The sequence below is a fragment of the Schistocerca cancellata genome, chromosome 11 (genome assembly GCF_023864275.1).
Source record: "Schistocerca cancellata isolate TAMUIC-IGC-003103 chromosome 11, iqSchCanc2.1, whole genome shotgun sequence".
NCBI classification, from domain to species: Eukaryota; Metazoa; Arthropoda; class Insecta; order Orthoptera; family Acrididae; genus Schistocerca; species Schistocerca cancellata.
In genome coordinates, this window is record NC_064636.1 from 105,801,259 (window position 1) to 105,824,344 (window position 23,086).

The following is a 23,086-nucleotide window of genomic DNA, read 5'->3' on the forward strand; positions in this document are numbered from 1 at the left end:
ACATGTCCTACCAACCGATCCCTTCTGGTCAAGTTGTGCCACAAATGCCTCTTCTTCCCAATTATGTTCAGTACCTCCTCATTAGTTATGTGATCTATCTATCTAATCTTCAGCATTCTTCTGTAGCACCACATTTCAAAAGCTTCAATTCTCTTCATGTTTAAACTATTTATCATCCATGTTTCATTTGCATACATGGCTACACTCCATATAAATACTTTCAGTTTCGACTTCCTAACACTTCAATCTATATTCGATGTTTCTTCTTCAGAAATGCTTTCCTTGCCATTGTCAGTCTACATTTGATTTCTTCTCTACTTTGAACATCATCAATTATCTTGATCCCCAAATAGCAAAACCCATCTACTATTTTAAATGTCTCATTTCCTAATCTGATTCCCTCAGCATCACCTGATTTAATGTGACTACATTCCATTATTCTCATTTTGCTTTTGTTGATGTTCATCTTATATCCTCCAATCCTTTGTTTCCTTCACTGCTTGCTCAATATACAGACTGAATAACATTGGGGATATGCTACAACCCTGTCTCACTCCCTTCCCAACCACTGCTTCCCTCTCATGCCCCTCGACTCTTATAACTGCCTTCTGGTTTCTGTACAAACTGTAAATAGCCTTTTGATCCCTGTATTTGACCACCACCATCCTCAAAATTTGAAAGAGAGTATTCCAGTCAACATTGTCAAAAGCTTCCTCTAAGTCAACAAATGATAGGAAAGTAGGTTTGCCTTTCCTTAATCTATCTTCTAAGATAAGTCGTAGGGTCACTATTGCTTCGTATGTTCCAACATTTTGACAGAATCCAAACTGATCTTCCCTGAGGTCGCCTTGTACCAGTTTTTCCATTTGTCAGTAAAGAATTTGTGTCAGTATTTTGCAGTCGTGACTTATTAAACTGTTAGTTTGGTAATTTTCACACCTGTCAACACGTGCTTTCTTTGGGATTGGAATTATTATATTCTGCTTGAAGTCTGAGGGTATTTCACCTGTCTCACACATATTGCTCACCAGATGGTAGAGTTTTGTTATGGTTGGTCCTCCTAAGACTATAAGTAGTTCTAATGGAATGTTGTCTACTCCTGGGGCCTTGTTTTGACTTAGGTCTTTTAGTACCCTGTCAAATTCTTCACGCAATATCTTATCTCCCATTTCATCTTCATCTATGTCCTCTTCCACTTCCATAATATTACCCTCAAGTACATCACCCTTGTATAGACCCTCTATATACTCCTTCCACCTTTCTGCTTTCCCTTCTTTAGTTAGAACTGGTTTCCCATATGAGATCTTGATATTCATACAGGTAGTTCTCTTTTCTCTAAAGGTCTTTTTAATTTTCCTGTAGGCTGTATATATCTTACCCCTAGTGATATATGCCTATACATCCTTACATTTGTCCTCTAGCCATCCCTGCTTAGCCATTTTACACATCCTGTCAATCTCATTTTTGAGACGTTTGTATTCCTTTGCACCTGCTTCATTTACTGCATTTTTTATTTTATCCTTTTATCTATTAAATTCAATATCTCCTCTGTTACCCGAGGATTTCTACTAGCCCTTGTCTTTTTACCTACTTGATCCTCTGTTGCCACCACTATTTCATTCTCAAAGTTACCCATTATTCTTCTGCTGTATTTCTTCCTCTGTTCTTGTCAATTGTTCCTTAACACTCTCTCTGAAATTCTCTACAACCTATGGTACTTTCAGTTTATCCATGTCCCATCTCCTTAAAATGCCACCTTTTTGCAGTTTCTTAAGTTTTAATCTACAGTTCATAACCAATAAATTGTGGTCAGAGTCCATATCTGCCCCTGGATATGTCTTACAATTTAAAACCTGGTCCCTATATGTCTGTCTTACCATTATATAATCTACCTGAAATCTTCCAGTGTCTCCAGGCCTCTTCCACGTATACAACCTTCTTTCATGATTTTTAAACAAAGTGTTAGCTATGATTAAGTTATGTTCAGTGCAAAATTCCACCAGGTGGCTTCCTCTTTTATTCCTTACCCCCAGTCCATATTCACCTACTACTTTTCCTTTTCTTGCTTTTCCTACTATCGAATTCCAATCCCCCATGACTATTACATTTTCATCTCTCCTCTATATCTGAATAATTTGTTTAATTGCATCACACATTTCTTCAGTCTCTTCATCATCTGTGGAGATAGTTGGCTTATAAACTTGTACTGCTGTGGTGGGCGTGGGCTTTGTGTCTATCTTGGCTACAATAATGCGTTCACTATGCTGTTCATAGTAGCTTACCCATGCTCCTATTTTTTTATTCATTGTTAAACCTACTCCTGCATTACACCTATTTGATTTTGTATTTATAACCCTGTATTCACCTGATCAGAAGTCTTGTTCCTCCTGCCACCAAACTTCACTAATTCCCACTATATCTAGCTTTAACCTATCCATTTCTCTTTTTAAATTTTCTAACTTACCTGCCTGGTTAAGGGACCTGACATTCCACGCTCTAATCCGTAGAATGCCATTTTTCTTTCTCCAGTTTTCTGTCTCCTGATAATGACACCCTCTGGAGTAGTCCCCGCACAGAGATTCGAATGGGGGACTATTTTATTTCAGTAATATTTTACCCAAGAGGACGCCATCATCATTTAACAATACAGTATAGTTGCATGCCCTTGGGAAAAATTACGGCTGTAGTTTTCCCTTGCTTTCAGCCGTTCACAGTACCAGCATAGCAAGGCTGTTTTGGCTAATGTTACAAGAACAGATCAGTCAATCATCCAGACTGTTGCCCTTGCAATTACTGAAAAGGCTGCTGCCCCTCTTCAGGAACCACACATTTGTCTGGCCTCTCAACAGATACCCCTCCATTGTGGTTGCACCTACGGTATGGCTGTATCACTGAGGCACGCCACAAGCCTCCCCACCAATGGCAAGGTCCATGGTTCATGGGGGAGAACATTCCCTGTACACAATATAAACCTTAGATATGGTGGCTGTTGAAACACCAAACACTTCTGCTACCTCAGTTACGAAAGGATCCGCCATATAGGACCAATAATTTTCCGCATTCAAATTCGCTTAGCTCCAACATACTGCACTCACATCTACACAGAGAACTGTTGTGACCAATAGTCTTTTGTGATATGTCCCGATCATGGTGAAATACAGTAGCACATCCTGCAGGCATGGCTAGTGTCTGTTTTTATGTTCAAGCAAGAAGTTCTCATGGTGTTTATACATTTTTGTCCATCATCCATAGCTACCATGCCAAAAGAATCAGAATTTCGTGCAGAAGACTTAGAACCTATGGAAATGGCTTTTAACCCTAAAGACAGCACCACTGGAAGAAGTTGCTATCCCTGCAGACCCAGTGCCACAAGAAGTAATCTCTTACTTAAACGGCACAGTGACACCAGAAGTACCTGTTCCCTCAGATGACGTTTTGAAGCAAGCAGAGCAACCCAATGCATGCAACACGCGCGCGCGCCACACACACACACACACACACACACACACACACACAGAGAGAGAGAGAGAGAGAGAGAGAGAGAGAGAGAGAGAGAGAGAGAGAGACGCACACGCGCGCGTGCACACGCGCACATGCGCACACATGCACACACACACACACACACACACACACACACACACACACACACACAGTTGAAAGCCACTGCAAACAACCAGTACATACATAGGGGTATATCAAAAAAGTTTTGAAGAACTGCTGTTAGACATGCTTAAGAAAGAAAAAGGACACAAAACAGCTGACAAAAAGTGTAAAAGACTTGTGAGTTATTGTGAGAGTATTATATAAAAGGAATATCTGTTAATAAAAGAAAGAGGAACAGGTTGCAAGAAAAATGAAGAAAGAATTTTCAAAGGTAAACATACCTAAGCCCAATGCTAAAAGCAAAATTAAAAAGAAGAAACTTAACAACACAGGGGCAAGACAAGTGAAGGAAGTTATCAGTTTTCTGTGCGTGACAGTGACAATGATTACACATGTATCAGTTATGGTGAAGAAATAGATGAACAATGGGTGAATATTGTGTTGTAAAAGTCTACAGAAAATCAGTTGAAAATCTCAGGTTGTACATAGCAAAAGTGGAGAACCAATTAAATGCTGAACATGAAGTCATGTTCTTCAAACATCATCCACACACAATGAAGTTTATGGAAACAGGAGAAATCCTGACACTGTCAAAAAAGATAGAGGTAGAAAGTTTTCAAAGGCCCTTGAAAGCAGCCCTGCTAGGTTCAAAGATACGACCAGCTTCACTGCTGCTTTGAGTGACTTGCTGAATACTTACTAAAATTCTGTCAACTACACAAATAGTATTATACTTAAATATTAGCACCTGTAATTGGATTTTACTTTGCTTATTACTTAGTAAAAGTTGTTTTATTCAAAAATGTGAATCAATTTCACACCTAACCACCATGTAGAAATTCTCATATGTTGCCGGTAATTTGACTACAGTGCGGTTGAAATGATGAGGTTTATGTGTTTGCAAATGGATCGAATTACTTCAGTTCAAATAACAATAGTTTGTATCAAACGAAGATCATTAAGGCCCAGCAGCCACAATTTCTAGGGGTACCTGGACCCATTAAGCTTTTTTTCTTTCCTTCTTTTCCCCTAAGTTTTAACTATAAAGAAATTTAAGTTCCAGTATAATATATTTCAAGGCTGCATCTCGTATTATAAATGAATATTGTGGGTATTAATGTCACATATTAGTGCTTCTAAGGCTAGTACAAAGCTAGAAACTAAGCACTCATGTTGTAAAATCAAGGCCCACATATCCCAACTGCACTTAATGCGTACACACAGGGCATGTGGCCTATAGTTGAAAAACTGTCATGAGGATCTCTCCATTGGCAAAAAATTCTGAGTTAGCCTCTCGCTCAGATCTTTGGGAGGGGACAGCTGATGGGGAGGAGATCATGAGAAAAAGACCAAAAAACTGACAAAGTGATAACATTTTACAAGCCTGGGAGATGAATATATTAAGTCTGAAAGTGTTGGGAAGCTATAAAAATCTGAGAAGGGAAATGCAAAGGAAAAATGCCACCCTTGTCTCGGATCACTACTGATCATTCTCAACCACTTGTGGACTGGAACTGCACCAGGCCAACTAACAGGACCTGCACTCTTCACCCATTTGAATGGTCGATGTGATGCAGTGTTCTCACAATGTGTGCTGCCACAGGCTTCTGAGGCTGGCCTCTCATCATCCCCAAGAGGGCACGATTTTGACACAGTTGTGAACTGCCCCACTCAGATATTAATGTCTGTGAGCACCTGAACAGTGGGTACCCCACCATTGCATTGTAAAGGGAATACCCATATGGCATCCAGTGCGATAACTGCATCTTATTTCTGTGAGGCTGTCACTGTGTGGGTCCCTGGAAGGAACTGCAGAGGAACTGGTAAATAGGGGCCTCACTGTCTGCCCCAGCCAGCAGGGGTATCTGGGAGAGTATGTCAACATATGATGTGCCGTTGTGCTGTGTGCATCGAGGCTACGGATATCAGTGTGAACGCGACCGCTAAGGTCACAGTTTCGAATCCTGCCTTGGGCATGGATGTGTGTGATGTCCTTAGGTTAGTTAGGTTTAAGTAGTTCTAAGTTCTAGGGGAATGATGACCTTAGAAGTTGAGTCCCATAGTGCTCAGAGCCATTTGAACCATTTTATCAGTGTGAATAACTGTTAATGAAATGTAAGAGTGCTAGCCAGCTTATAAAGTAGTATGTGAACAAAGAATTACTGTACTACCTGATAAATGTAAATTTCCCAGTTCTACAGCAGGTCTTTTGGGGTCTCTTACACAGTACAACAATACACTTGTACAGTTTTCAATAGATGACTGAGACTTTTGGTTAAAATTTGAGGATGTGCTCGACTTTGTGGTTAAATGTTTTAATTGGCAAACTTAAAAATGTCTAATAAAAATATACAAGTATGGGGGACTGTTTGGTTAAGTTGCAGACAGGTACAATTGAAAGATATTTATACATAGCTTTCGGCCACAGCCTTCATCAGTAAAAGAGAGACACATACCAATCACACATACAAGCAAGCACACTTCATGCACACGCTACCACCAACTTCATCATCTCTGACCTGAGATGCTGGAGTCAGCAGTTGTTTGTGCGTGAGGTGTGCTTACTCGTGTGTGTGTGTGAATGGTCTGTGTCTCTCTTTCACTGATGAAGGCTGTGTCCGAAAGCTATATGAAAGGGCCTTTTAATTGTGCCTGTCTGCAACTAGTCTTCTTTATGGTACGTAATAATCTGTTTTTTCCTATATTACTGATATTCCTACATAGAGTTTCCATTGTTTGATTCCAGCCCAGTATGTTGGAGTGTGGTGGCTGTGCATGTGAGGTGTGCTTGCTTGTGTGTGTGTGTGTGTGTGTGAATGGTGCAATGGTGCATGTCTCTCTTTTACTGCTGAAGGCTGTGGGTGAAAATCATATGTAAGTATCTCTCTTTATTGTGGCAGTCTGCAACTTGACGTGTCTTCTTTATGGTAAGCAGCAATGTCTTTTCCTACATTGTTGATGTTCCTACCTGGAGTTTCCATTGTCCGATTTGAACTTTGTGTTTCAAGTCATGTAAATTCTAAAAAATTTTGTAAACTGTCACTTTTATATGAAAATGGATTTAAAACAATGTTAAATCACTGCCTTCACGTGGGTGAGTGCTTGAGCCTTTGTAAAGTGTGAAAAATACTGTAATTACCACAAAAAAAGTCAAAGAAGAGAAAATATGTATTTATGTTAGTAAAAACAAATGTTCAATAAACATTATGGTCATAATCATAAAAAAAAATTAAATAATTTATTGATTGCAGTTTCTGATGAAATTATCATCATGTAATTATATCAATTGTACTTGATATTGCAACAAAGAAATTAAAGATAGTTAGTTTTAGAAACTATAAATACAGTACATTAGTAGCAGATTCTGCACGGCCCTTTTACTGCAGTGGCTCTGTTATCACTCTGCGCTGACATGATGGAAACTGTATAATTTTTTTGCCCTGCTTGTCAAAATACATATTGTATAGATAAATGTCTCCTTACACTTCTTAAATCAGCACAGATCTACTACATCTCATAACATAAGGTAAGTAGTTTAGTCTTATCTGTAACTTACCTACTTGCCTCATTGGCACATACTGATACAATAGAGTGTTTTTGTGCAAATCACAACTAATAAAAAACAAAAAATTCAATTTGTTTTGCAAATATTTATTTTATTTAAATTATGCACTTTTCTTATATTATTACTGACTGATGATTATGAATGCTTACAGGTTCACAGATGTATGTAAAATTGTTGTTTTCTTCCAACACAAAGAGTTGAATATGCCCATAGGTAGGCTGATGCAGTTCACTGATTTGGGTATGTACTGTAGAATACACAAAGCACTGGCTACCAAACAATGTTGTTTCCTTGTGTAGTGCTTGTTTCTGCAACTGTATTGTTGCACAAGTGAGGACATTCAAAAATGAAAGTGCCATGAAACAAGTTATTATTCCAAATTGGGATCCCCCTGGCCTAATGCCAACCAGACTAGTATGGCTCAAAAGAGATAAGCTCTACAAGGGCCCACCATCTCCCTTACAGGTAGGAGTGAAGTTGATGGAGGTGGAGGAAGGGAAGGAAAAAAAAAGTTCCATAAAAAATGGTGTGTGGGGTGGGGCCGCCATCAGATCATCTGTGTGCTGCATACAGCTGGCAGGCCATGGTCTGTGCATCCCTGCTGTAAAGTTTAAGTTGTTTGTGTCAATAAAAACTAAATCTTTATTTTCAATCATTACTCCTGATCTCAGTTTAGGGTCATATACTGCAAAGCTTTTATAGATGCCTTGTTTTTGGGTTAACAACTTTAAATGTGGCTGTGGAAGCATAGAAGTTGAACTCTTTCACCAATGAGTAAATGACAGTATGGTACAGGAAAACATTGAAAGATTTCATAAAGTGTTAATGGGTGACTGCAGAACAAATGAGTGCGACATAGCTGATATTGTAGGCAATTGAAATGCTCTCTCTCTATGAATACCTAAACATGAATAATAAAATATGTGCATTGTTATTACCAACTTTTGACAGAAAGACATGTAGAGGAACTTTCTGACAAAGGTAAATCTGGAGGACTACTGTGCAGATGCGCAATCCTTCGTAGAAGGTATATAATGACTGATAGCCTATTTTATTATAAATACAGTTGTGGACCACTGACATTTGTGGCCCATGACTGGATTTATTATAAATAAATAATACCCAGATCACTGGAGAACCTTACTGCAACTATGTTGCAACTCATGAATAACTGATAGCAACAAATGATGTGGGTGAAAGTATACCCAAGTAAAAATGTTCCATCAGACATGAGCTGTATGCTAATTAAAAAAGTGTGGCTGTGAGCTGCCATTAACATCAGTATTGAATATTGTCCTAGTTAGAACCACTGTATTTGCAATGTAAACTTTTTGATTAAGTCACCATATAATTCGGCCCAAATTCGACCCACAGATGGGGAATGTGGTACATGCACGATGGAGTACCAGCACATATTGCTGCTTGTGTAAGACAACACACGACATGCCAATTTGTTCCAAGGTGGACAGGTTAAGCAGGGCCCTTATCTTGGTGTCAAAGATCACTTGACTTCAAAACATCTGAAATTTCTGCCACAGGTCTTTTCAAAAGTGAAGCATACAGCACTCTCACTTATACAGTCAAGGAAGTGGAGAAGGAAAGTGTACAATCTTCTCAAAATATACCAAATTATCTGGGGCATTCAGAAGAATTTGTAATGCATTGCAGAAATTGTTATATTATTATACGCACTTGGGTGCTGGACCATCTCATGAAAATTGGTAACACAGAACTAGGACATACACAGTTATGGTACCAGAGGACAGTCAAATATCAACCAAATATTTATCAGGACATCATAGTATTAGAAAACTGAAATACATTGTGCTGTCACACTGCACAACTCACCAGAAGAAATAAAATTTTCTCCAAAGCCAGTATTCAAGAACACGGTAAAAGCATTACTAATAAAACCACACTCTTTACCTGTACATAAATCTCTAAACATGCAAAAAGTAATTTCTCTTCAAACGTATTACAATCAATTATATATCTAGAATGTAAGAAAGTTTATTTATTTTCCATTTTTGTTTATACTGTATATTATTTTATTTTCACTTGTCTAATAGCTATTGTAAAACCTGTACTGTATGCTAAAGCTAGACTAATAAATATACAGTAAAATGTGCAAATGCAATATAGTATTGTAAAGGTAGGCCACACATGAAATTTGGGCCCAGTCAAATGAGGATTTAATAAAAAACTTACATTTCTAGTAAATATGTAATAACGAGGACAGTACATCATAGTGAAGCCAGTAGCAGCTCATCAACCATATATTCACAATTATCTCACAAACAACTTATATGTGAATTCACATTTACTAAGATGTTTGTGCTTCTATTACTGTTTTTTAACTATTTTTATTATTTTATTATTATTTTGGATTGACCAACTGGGATCACATAACAACTTCAATTTCTCTTCATTCCTTGTTTTCTATTTTTCCAGCACTCCTTAATCTTCTCCCCATGTTGTCTTTTCTGTCCATGTTGTTCCCAATTTCTTATTACTCCTGCATTGAAAGACTTCCAGCTTTAATGTTTTATTCTTGAAAGGATTTCTGTCTGATATTTCTGACTCTTTGACACTGGTTCTTTGTAAATATTTCCTTATTTCTGTATGTGTATTTCTTCTTCCAGAAATACACGAATATTTGTTTCTTGAGCCTGTCAATAGCTTATAGTTCAGTGTTATACATTCACATCCATATGAACATTTTGGTCATACCACTGTGGTATAGAGTTTTAGTTTTGTTTTTCTATATATGCATTTCTTGTTGTAAACATTCTTTGTTAAACCATATGCTCTCCCCATTTTGTTATCTCCTACATCTACTGCAAATTTTTCTAGTCCATTCTATTGAATAGTTTCTGCAAGATACTCAAATCTACTTACTCACTATATTTTACCTATTTGTGCTTCTATGAACTTTGGTGCATTTTTGTATGTGCGTCATGGATTTTTTTAGATGAAGTTTTGAGACCAGTTCTATTTGCTATTTCATCCACAAGAGTTATTTGAATAACTTCATCTGTCAAATTTTCTGAAAATATTGCAAAATCATCTGCAAAAGCCAGGCAGTTTCCCTTAATTCCATTTGTTTTCCTTCCTAGAATTATTGGCTCAATTTTGTGATTCTTTGGCTCCTAATTCCAGATCCTTACAATTTTTTCCCTAAAGCAGTTAAACAGTAGAAGTATCTAACAGTATACTTTACTCAAACCAGTTTTCACTATTATACTGATTGTTGCATCCTGAAGGACAAGACAGATTGTGATAATTGTTGGCAGACAGGTAGATGGTACCACACATACAAAATGATTACACTTCCAGTTTATTGTGCTACATGGCCACAAAACTTGTGTTAGTACAGTATCAGGCCTCTGTGGTTGTGAATATAAGCATCCAGATTTCACATCATGGAGTTGTACAGATCTTTGATGCAGTCCTGTGATACTATATTATATGCCATTCCACTTGCACCTAAGTGTACTATTCCTGCAGAATGGGGGTGAGGAGGTGGAGTCCTGATGGCACACTGCATGACACCCAGAAGATTTTCGATTAGAGAGATAGGGCATTGCTGCTGGTCATGGACGAGTAACCACATATGTGAGACACACTCAGCATGTGCCAGTGGCATGTGGACAAGTGTTATCCTGCTGGAACAGGGTATGGGCAGAGGTGAGCACAAATGGCACAGCCACTGGTTACAGGACTTCCTTATTTATTCTGCGACTAATGAGGAGCCTGTTATGAACAGGCACCATGGGATATCACTCCCCACACCATCCCACCAGACTGGCAGGATACATGATGGGTGACCACAAACTGCTCTTCGTGGAGCTGTCCAGTGTGCCTCCAGATGCAGGGCTGCTGGCCACAGTTGCATATCAGCATGGTAAAAACACCACTACTGCTGTCACTGAAGTTGTTAACCAGGTGTTAACTGCATTCGAAAATAAGGATCTAGTATCAGTTGTACTCTGCGATCTTAGCAAAGCCTTCGACTGCATACCATCTAACACCCTACTTGCAAAACTGGAATTTTATGGCATACACAAACCATCTTTGGATGTAATCGAATCATACTTAAGTAACAGGAGACAGTATGTATCAATTAAAAATAGATGCTCCTCACTGAAGGAAGTTTGGACTGGAGTGCCTCAGGGCTCGGTCCTAGGTCCTTTTCTGTTTATCATTGCAATTAATGACTTACCTTACCATGTAGGAGCAAATTCAGTTGCGTGTTATGCAGATGATACAACGTTGCTCAATACACACCATGACACAACAGAACTGCATCAGGCAACACAGGAAAAACTAGAACTAGTAATGGATTGGTTTTCTTCTAATGAACTCCTGTGTAATCCTGATAAAACACAAGAACTAATTCTGGGTTTAACTACAGCTGTTGAAAGCAAATCAATAAAATTGTTAGGATTCCACATTGACTCAAAATTAAACTGGGAGGAACACATTAGCCATATCTGCAAGAGAATAGCACGAGTGTGTTATCTCATCTGGAGACTGACAGATGTAGTCACTGATGAGTATCTAAAGGTGGTATATTTTGGCCTCTTTCAGTCACACATTTTCTACGGCATATTGTTATGGGGACATTCTTGCTTTGTCAGTGAAATTCTGAAAATTCAAAAAAAAGTAATCAGAATAATAAGCAAAGCTAAGCCCAAGGAACACTGCCATCCCCTCTTCATCAAGCACATGATATTAACTGTGGTGAATCTATACATCTACACAGCACTGCTTTATGTCAAAAGCAACTTAAATGAGTTTGAGACCAGAGAGAACATACATCCCCACAACATCAGAGGCAAACTGGACTTTGACATACCAAGACACAGACTCACAAAGACTACAAACTCACACAAAATAATGAGTTTAAAACTCTTCAATAAACTTCCAGCATCTGCTCAGTCACTGACCAATAATATTTTCAAACGTAAGGTTTATGACTGGCTTCTCAAACACCCATTTTATAAGATAACAGAATATTTTGAAATAAACATTGACATTAGTATATAAGGATATTCCTAAAAGAAAAGGAATTAAATTGTAAAAAAACTTTACTGTAAAGTTATTGTTAATTGTATATTTAATGTTCAGACCTATTCCGCTGTAAGTGGTCAATGGTGAATAAACTGAATACTGAATACTGCCTCCAAAGCAGAAGTGGGACTTACCTAAAGATGACCTGCTGCCAGGCTGCAAGGACCCATGTCCATCATTGCTGACAATAGAAAAGCTGGGTGCGACCATTGCTGTGAGGCTGTGAGAAGCAGATCTCTTAATGGCTGCTGTGTGACAAGTCCTGCATTGTGCAACCACCTCCCAATGATACTAGCTCTTACGGGATGGTGTGTGGAAGATAGGACAAACTAATGAATGACACCTACCATTGTCATTGGACCTGTTCATGCTTCATTTATCTACATCTACATGGATACTCTGCAGATCACCTTAATTGCCTGGCAGAGGGGTCACCAAACCACCTTCACAATAGTTCTCTATTATTCCACTCTTGAACAGTGCACATAAATAACAAACACCTACATCTTTCCGTGCAAGCTCTGATCATTTCTCCCTATGTAGATTGGCATCAACTAAATATTTTTGCATTTGGAGGAGAAAGTTGGTGATTGAGATTTCATGAGAAGATTCTGCTGCAACAAAAAACACCTTTGTCTTAATGGCATCCACCCCAAACCGTTTACCATGTCAGTGACACTCTCTCCCATATTTTGCAATAATACAAAACATGCTGCTCTTCTTTCAACTTTTTCAATGTACTTCATTAATCCTATTTGGTAAGGACCCCAGACTGTGCAATAGCATTCCAAAAGAGGATGTACATGCATAATGCAGGCAGTCTCTTTAGTAGATCTGTTGCACCTTCTAAGTGTTCTGCCAATAAAACGCAGTCTTTGGCTCACCTTCCCCCGTAACATTTTCTGTGTGATCCTTCCCATTTAAGTTGTTCATAATTGTAATTCCTAGGTATTTAGTTGAATTTACAACCTTCAGATTAGACTGATTTATCGTGTAACTGAAACTAGCAGAATCCTTTCAGCACTCATGTGGATGACTTCACATTTTTCATTACTTATTGTCAATTGTCTTTTTCTGCACCATACAGATATCATGTCTAAATAATTTTGCAATTTGTTTTGATCTTCTAATGGCTTTATTACATGATAAATGACAGCATCATCTGCAAACAACCTAAGATAGCTGCTAAGATTGCCTTCTAAATCGTTTATATAGATAAGGAACAGCAGAGGGCCTATAACACTACCCTGGGCAACACCAGAAGTCACTTCTATTTTACTTGATGTCTTTCTGTCAGTTACTACAAACTGTGATATCTCTGACAGTAAATAATGAATCCGGTCACACAACTGAGACAATATTCCACAAGCCCACAATTTTAAACAAGTCACTTGTGAGATACAGTGTCAAAAGCCTTCTGGAAACCTAGAAATACTGAATCAGTTTGAAATCCCTTGTCAATTACACACAACACTCCATGAGAGTAGAGAGCTAGTTGTGTTTCACAAGAACAATGCTTTCTAAATCCATGTTGACTCAGTGTCAATACACCATTCTCTTCAAGGTAATTCATAATGTTTGAACACAATATATGTTCCAAAATCCTGCTGTGCATATTGACATTAATGATGTGGACCTGTAATTTAGTGGATTACTCCTACTACCTTTCTTGAATATTGGTGTGACCTGTGCAACTTTCCAGTCTGTGGGTATGGATCTTTCATTGTGTCAGTTGTATATGATTGTTAGGTATAGAGCTATTGTATCAGCACAATCTGAAAGGTATGTAATTGGACTGGAGTGATTTTAGCTGCTTCACTACTCCAAGGATATTTACTTCTAAGTAACTTATGTTGGGAGCTGTTGTTGATTTGATTTCTTGAATATTTACTTCATCTTCTATGGTGAACAAATTTCAGAAGGCTGTGTTTAGTAACTCTACTTTGGCAGCACTGTCATCAAAAGTATTTCCATTGCTATTGTGCAGAGAAGGCATTGATTGTGTCTTGCTGCTAGAATACTTTACATAAAACCAGAATCTCTTGGGATTTTATACCAGGTTTTATACCAGGTTTCAAGACAAAGTTTTGTTGTGGAAGCATCTCACATTGAAGTCTGTGCTAAATTTCAAACTTCTGTAAAAGATCACCAATCTTGGAGACCTCGCATTCATTTAAATTTGGCATGTTCTTTTTGTTGTTTCTGCAACAATGTTATGACCTGTTTTGTGTACCAAGGGGGATCAGCTCTATCATTTGCTACAAATCTCTCAGTTGCTGTTGATACTATTTCCTTGAATTCAAGTCACATCTGGCCTACACCATGTTGTTAATTTGGAATGAGTGGAGATAGTCTCTCAGGAAGGCATCAAATGATTTTTATCTGATTTTTTGAATAGGTATATTTTTCATTTATTTGGAGCATTTGGGGGTTACAACATGTAGTCTCACCAATCCTTGTAGATGCTTTGATGCTCGTTATTAGCTCAGGGTTATTTGTTGCTAAGAGGTCAAGTATGGTTTCACAGCCATTTACTATTCGCATGGGGTCATGAACTAACTACTTGAGATAGTTTTCAGAGAATGGAATTAGCACAATTTCGGATGATGTTTTATGCATACCTCTGGGTACAAACATATATTTTTGCCAACATATCAAGGATAAATTAAAGTCACCAACAACAATAATTGTATGAGCTGGGTACATGTTTGAAATTAAACTCAAGTTTTCCTTGAACCTTTCAGGAATTGTGTCATCTGAGTTGAGAGGTCAGTAAAAGGATCCAATTACTATTTTATTCCAGTTGTCAAGTATGGCTTTTGTCCATACTATCTCACAGGAAATATCTACTTCAATTTTGCTACAAGATAAACTACTTCTAACAGCAACAAACACGCCACTGCAAACTATGTTTAGCCTATCCTTTCTGAACATCATTAGGTCCTTCACAAAAAATTCTGCTAAAGTTATCTCCAGCTTTAGCCAGCTTTCAGTGCCTGTAACTATTTGAGAATCAGTGCTTTCTATTAGCACTTGGAGCTATACTACTTTTCCAACACAGCTACAACAATTTACAACAGTTATATTGATTGTTGCTGGACCTATATTCTTCCTGTATTCAACCTGCATTCTTTGAGATTAAACCCCTTTTTGTGTTTCCCTGAGACTCTCTAATCTAAAAGCTACCTAGTCCATGCCACACAGCCCCTGCTACTCATGTAGCCACATCCTGTGTACAAGGGAATCCTGACCTGTTCAGTGGAACTTGAAACAAGTCTAGGAATCTGTAGCCTACACACTCATAGAGCTGTTTGAGCATCTGATTCAAATAATCCACTCAGCTCTGTACCAGAGATCTGCAGTCAGTTCTGTTGACTACGCTGCAAATGGTGGGCTCTGCTTTCATCTTGCAATTCATTAGTTCTCCCCCCTTGTGATATGTGTCAAATGTTGAAATCCTATATGTTGTTCATGTGTACCTTCTTGTATCCATTGCCACCAACAATGGGCAATGGTTGCATCCACACAATCAATGTGGCACGCAGTATGATGATAGGACCATCTCACGTCCCATAGTCCCACGATGTAGCCATTCCAAAACTCATATATACTGTCAAGCATTTTGCCTGGGCACAGAGCATTTGCAGGTGATGTTCAAATGATGCTGCCCACTGCTGTACATGTTGTCTCAAAAAAAAGTTTATATATGAAAAGTGCAACAAACTGGAGGTGAGTGGGTGTATGTTCATTGCTTGCTTGGCCTTTAGGAATTCAGTCAATATAGTCATCTCCTTTAATTGGTATGATGTCCAGCAAATATGCTATGATATGAGGATATCAATAGTAACAACAAACAAACAGTGGTGCATGCATACTATGCACACTTCCAATTACTGTTTCACCATGAACTCATTTTCTGAGGAAATGCTGCTAACAGAAGAAATGTATATAGAGTGCAAAATAGAGTACTCAGGATAAGTTGTGGCCTTAAAATGGAATACAGTAAACCTTCTTGGAAGTTTTCTGTGCATTCTGTGTGTGAGAATTATACAAAAAAGTGATTAAGCATGGATGAAATTTCGAAGTGGTTGTGGATTGCATAATGTAAATGATGCTACAAGTGTTCCCCTTACATGGAAATGGATAAAAATATTTGAAGAGGCTGGTTCAACACTGGCCAAACTGAAATCTGGGTGACCAAGGTCATCAAGAATGGAGAATCCATGGAGGGAGTAAATCAGTCTGTTCATGATGATCCTAACCTCTCAGTTTATATGTGTGCAAGTTCTTTAAATATCATAGACCATCACTGCACTGAATTCTGCAAAAAGACCTTAAACTGCACCCTTTCAAAATTGGTACAAGAATTACAGCCTCGGGATACCAGATATAGGCTGCAGTTTGTTAATGATGTGACTCAGTACCCTTCATTTAACAACATATTGTTTTCTGATTAGGCTCATTTTCACCCACATGGTCATGTCAATAAGCAAAACTGCTGCTACCGGAGTGCAGTGAATCCTAACAGAAGCACAAGGTACCCCTTCATTCACCAAAAGTTACTGTATGGGCTTTGATGTCAGCTCAAAGAGTAATTGACCCATACTTTCTCAAGGATAAGAGCTGTTACAATGAATTCAGAACATTATGTGATGATGTTAAATAATTTTTTGGTGCCTGAATTGCAAAACTTTCCTGGCTATAACCAAAGAACATGGTTTCAGTAAGATGGATCCACAGCACGTTTGCAGTTACAATGATTTCAGAGCATTATGTGATGTTAAATAATTTTTTGGTGCCAGAATTGCAAAACTTTCCTGGCTATAACCAAAAAACACAGTTTCAGTAAGACAAAGCCACGGCACATGTTTGATATGTCTACACTGCAAGTTCATGAAATTTTTCCTGTAAAATTGATCTCCAGAAAGGGTGACATAAATTGGCCCCCACACAGGCCATATTTGAGCTCCATGGATATTTTATTATGGGGAGACATCAAATTTAAAGTGTATGTCAATAATCTGGCTTCTGTGGAGCAGCTGAAAGAAAATATCCATATCGACGAGGAAATCATTCCAGTGTCTACATTCCAAGCCATCATGCAAAATTTTGTTCGTCATTTAAATGAGCATTGTACGCGTTCAGGATTGCATTTAAATGACATAACATGACATGACCAAGGCTTTCAAAGACAGGCACTATCCCCCAGACTTAGTTCAGAAACAGATCTCCCGTGCCATTTCCCCTCACAACCTCTATCCTCCCAATATCCCCAAAAATCAGCCACAAAGGAGTGTCCCCTTTGTCACACAGTACCACCCCAGACTGGAAAAACTGAACCAAATCCTTCACCAGGGCACTGAATATCTTTCATTGTGTCCTGAAATGAGGGACATCCTGCCCGAGATACTTCCCACCCCTCCTAAAATTGCATTCTGTCGCCCACCCAACCAACACAACATGTTTGTCCACCCCTATGTCATTCCCAATCCTAACCCCTTGCCACAAGGATTATAGCACTTCCTATTCCAGTCCTGTCACAGGTTTGTCCTACACCATCAGGAGCTGCCTCAACAGTGAAAGCAGCCATGTCATCTACTAGCTCTGCTGCAACCATTGTACAGCTTTTTATATTGGTCCACCAGGATGAACAGCCACTGCCAAACTGTGGCCAAAAGCAAAGTAGACCACCCTGTGGTACAACATGCAGCTGAACATAACACATTTGATTTCAATGGCTGCTTCACTACCCGAGCCATCTGGATCATACACTTCACCACCAGATTTTCTGAATTGCACAGATGGCAGTTATCCTTATAACACATTCTTCACTTCCACAATTATCCCAGCCTCAACCTCCATCCAACAGTTTCCATCCCTCTGTCTTATTATCTCCTACCCACTCTTGTCTCCCACCCTGTTTATCTGCAGCCCTCTGCCAACACAGCTGCCTGTCTTTCCTATTCCTCTCCTTTTTTGGTCCTTTTTTCCTCACCTCCCTGCCCCACAACCTACTGACGCTACATCTGTTGTCAGTCTAGTCCCTGCACACTGCACCAGACATCCTTATCCTTACACTCTTACCCTTACCCCCTTACGCTTACCCCCTTACCTTTAACCTTACAGATTGCTGCTTGCGTACCGCATGACGTTGCATTCCAGCCGGAGATCCTGGAGTTGGCAGTCATGTGTGCACGAGGTGTGCTTGCTTTTGTGTGTGTGAATGGTGTGTGTGTCTTTAGTGATGAATGCTGTGGCTGAAAGCTGTATGGGAGTGTCTTTTAATCGTGTCTGTCTACAACTTGACATGTCCTCTTTACAGTAAGTAGCAATCTATCTTTTCCTATGTTGTTGATATTCTTACCTGGAGTTTCCATTGTTTGGTTTTATTTTTAAGAAGTAAATTCCTAAACCTTACATTTCAATAATAAATAATATTTTGCCAACAGACTTCAATATCTGTTTTATTTTGGCACATTAAATGTAAACTTTCTTTTGAGATCCCTAGTACTTGCTGGCATGACCATATTGGTCCATTTAGATCAACTTATGAGCATGACATCATGGCCCCACTCATTATCCTGAAATGTGCTGCTGATTGTGCAGAAGTAATCATTGGCACAGCTGATGATGTGTTACATACCAAACTGGATCAGTCAGGTTCTTCTGGGTGCAGCTCTTTTTATGAGGACCAATGTAATTTTGATACACCCATTATAACTTTGACCCATCATCACACAACAGAGCCAAAGCAAAACCTCTACACTTGCACAAAGACTGGCAATTGTGGTAAAGGAACTGGCATTTAGAATTTCCACAGTGCAATCGTGATGGGTTACTCAGACATGTCCACACCCATAGCCAGTTTTTACTGAACTGCAATAACAGATCGTTTTAAGCTGAAGTTGTTTAAAAACTGACAAAGAATGCCAGTCTACTACATTTCTCAAACACAAAAAGTTGTTAATAAGTGAGGCCTTTGCTCAATACTAATTGGACAGATTTCCACCAGTCTTGTAAAAACAGCTGATTTTGGCTACAATAATCATTTCAAAGTGACTAACAATGGCATACAATTTGGCAAAATGTACTATGTCCACATTTCGTGTGCATGTGCACACAAATATATGAACCATGTGCACATATTCTGAATTGGGTTTAACATAAAATAGTGTGCTTCCATACTCAATCACTGACACAAAGATGTTGGTAAAGGCAGCATTTGAATGATTGTCATCATACTGGTGTTAATGAAGTAGCATAAATGTAATTAATAAAATCAACAGTTACAGTCTATGCAGAAAAAGACCAGTTAATTGTTGTTATTCTTGTTGTTGTTGTTGTTGTTGTTGTTGTTGTGGTCTTCAGTCCAGAGACTGATTTGATGCAGCTCTCCATACTACTCTATCCTCTGCAAGTTTCTTCATCTCCCAGTACCTACTGCAATCTATATCATTCTGTATCTGCTTAGTGTATTCATCCCTTGGTCTCCCTCTACAATTTTTACCCTCCACGCTGCCCTCCAATACTAAATTGGTGATCCCTTGAGGCCTCAGAACATGTCCTACCAACAGATCCCTTCTTCTAGTCAAGTTGTGCCACAAATTTCTCCACAATTCTACTCAGTACCTCCTCATTAGTTGTCTGATCTACCCACTTAATCTTCAGCATTCTTCTGTAGCACCACATTTTGGAAGCTTCTATTCTCTTCTTGTCCAAACTATTTATCGTCCATGTTTCACTTCCATACATGGCTACACTCTATACAAATACTTTCAGAAATGACTCTCTGACACTTAAATATATACTCAATGTTAACAGTTAGTTACGATGTGAAATTATCACAATCTGCAAACTTGTTGAGAGCGAAATAGCATGTGGACAACACATCTACAATTACAAGCAATCCTCTGCTTAGTGTGCAGAAGGTCTTACTAAGATCTCCTTGGAAAGGCACCACCCTCTGCCACATACACACATGTCCCTAATCCTCCAACCAGCTCCATAAATTAGCTGCAGTTGAGATCCCTGCTCGAAACCCATCACCCCAGCCATAGTGGAACAATTTAACCATATCCTTTGTCAGAGGGCGGTGGTCTGAAAAGATCTTGATCAGACATTGAGAATGGGAATTCAACTTTTCAACTTTTTTAGTAGTGCAACTCTACTAAACTTGGAGATGTACTGACAGTACCTTCGAATTTGCGCTTCACAATCAATCACGAACAGTCAACCTGAACTGCTTTTGATGGGTTGAAATGTGTCTCATAAATTTGTTACACAGGTGACATCCAGTGACTAGTCTATTTTTGAAGTCACTGAGCTCTTCTGACTGATCAATTCTGCTGATACTCCTTCTCCAGAAATAACATAACACTACCTATCTCCTTTTACACTTTTTTGCTCTGTTAAGTCTGTCTCTGAGGACATCTGGTAATCAGTTATGCCTCACACAGAGATGTCTGCATTCTTTTGATCAGGCAGTGTATGTGCTGGGTCTTGCATCTGGAACTTTGATTGTATGACCCATGTGTTAGAGGGTCAAGAATAGATGTGGTTGCACTACTAAATCCGGAGACATACTAGTCTGTCAGGGACCATCAAGTACTGTGAAAGACGATTGTAAAATGTCACAAAAAATACGTGGATGGAATAAATTGAGTTCCAAAGTGCTATGTGCAGTCCAGCTAGTACAATAACTGAGTACAGGGAGTTAAGGTTGGTTGATTGGTTGGTGGTTGATTTGGGTTGGTTTGTTTGTGAGAGTTGAAGGGACCAGACTTCAAAGGCCATCAGTCCCAGGTTGATTTGGAGAAGGGGACCAAACAATGAGGTCATCGGTCCCACTGGGTAGGGAAGGACGGGGAAGGAAGTCAGCTGTGCCCTTTCAAAGGAACCATCTAAGCATTTGCATGAAGTGATTTGTGGTAATCATGGAAAATCTAAATCAGGATGGCCAGACATGGATTTGAACTGTTGTTCTTCCAAATCCGAGTCAGGTGTGCTAACCACTGCCCCACCTTGCTCGGTGGGGAGTTAAGAAGAATGTGGTACAGTGATTGAGAGGCTCCTCATAGGCCACAATTCTGAAGTCATCATTAAGAAATTCTAGAGGTGATAGGCAGACCAACACTACTGGACAGTGGATCACCAGAAATGAGTGATTCAATGTGACAAATCATGCTGTACCCTGTGGCAATCAGGTGGGAGGGCTTTGGTTTTGCAGATGCCTGGAGATTATTATCTGCCATTGTGTATATATTGAAGTATCGAGGAGGTGCTGTTATGGTGCAGGGGAATTTTGAGTATTTAGGATGTAGCCTCTTTATTGTGCTTAATGCTAAATGCAGAAAGATATGAGTGCATTTTAAATCATTGTGTACAGTGTACAGAATAGGAACTGACATAAAGCAGCATCTCTGAGGCAGTGGTGTCTGGATAATAACACTCAAACTTGGTGGATTACATTTTGTATGATTCAGAACATTGACATCACTATACTGTCTGTGTTTGGCTCTTGAGGAAGAACAGGCTGTCATTCCTCCACAGACATTCACACCTCACTGAAAATGTCACCATCAGAGATCAAACCATCATAATGGTGACAGGTGGACATGTTGTTGTTGTTGTGGTCTTCAGTCCTGAGACTGGTTTGATGCAGCTCTCCATGCTACTCTATCCTGTGCAAGCTTCTTCATCTCCCAGTACCTACTGCAACCTACATCCTTCTGAATCTGCTTGGTGTATTCATCTCTTGGTCTCCTTCTACGATTTTTACCCTCCACGCTGCCCTCCAATACTAAATTGGTGATCCCTTGATGCCTCAGAACATGTCCTACCAACCGATCCCTTCTTCTAGTCAAGTTGTGCTACAAACATATTCAATGTTAATATCCACCAATAGGTGTCTGGGTACTATTGATCAGATAGTGTGTGTTCTACTTCACTACTGTTAAAGGCTTATCCTATCCTATCAGAACCAAGGCCAAGTGTGAAGGCAGCCTCGTCATATAACAGCTCTGCTGTAACATCTGCACAGCATTTTATGATGGCAAGACCACCAATCAGGCATTCACCAGAATAAATGACCACCATCAAAACTCTGGCCGAGAGCAGGCTCAATGACCAACAGAAAAAAAAAAAAAAAAAAAAAAACAAAAAACGATGAGCATGATGTGCCTAACTTTAGTGGCTGCTTCACAACCTTTGCCATGTAGGTCCTTCGCACCCTGAGACCATCATCTCTAAATAACACTGAAAGCAGTTGTCCTCACAATGCATCACTCTGTTCAGTATGAGCTAACACCCCTTTCCCACATCCACCTGCTGCCCCCCCCCCCCCCACCCCCAACCACAACCTATAATCCACACTCTTACCCTCCTCCCACGTTTTGCCACTTTTTCTGTTCCATCCTCTCTCCTAGTTCACAGTGTACCACACACAGCTTTAGAGTAATCTGAAAGGTGCCACATTCTTATCCCCAAACCTCACTGCCTTTCCTTCCCAACTGTTAGCTTCTTTCCCTCCAATCCTGCTTCCCTCCTTTTCCCTTTGCTGATACTTTCTCCTCTCATCCACAACATCAAGCACAAGCCCTCACCCAGTCAGGTTGCTTTAATCAGACAATGTTGTTGGCTAGGGTAATGTAGTTGTGTGCATGTATATGTATGTAATTTGTTAGTTAGCCTTCAATGATGACATTATCTTCAAGACCAGCAAGGTTTTCACTCTTGTTTATACACCATCAACAGAACAATGCCTTAGTTCAATGGTGAATTGTTATTTTACTGCTTACACTATTTGAATATGTTCTACTGTATGAAAACTGCAAAGAAAAGTTGTAA

The 23,086-nt window shown here is 39.2% G+C and overlaps 1 protein-coding gene across 1 annotated transcript in view; it reads right to left on the minus strand.

Moving 5' to 3' along the window:
• The window catches only part of LOC126108776 (plasma membrane calcium-transporting ATPase 2-like), a 532,870-nt gene that overhangs the window by 202,024 nt on the left and 307,760 nt on the right, over positions 1-23,086 (minus strand). The window lies entirely within an intron of this gene.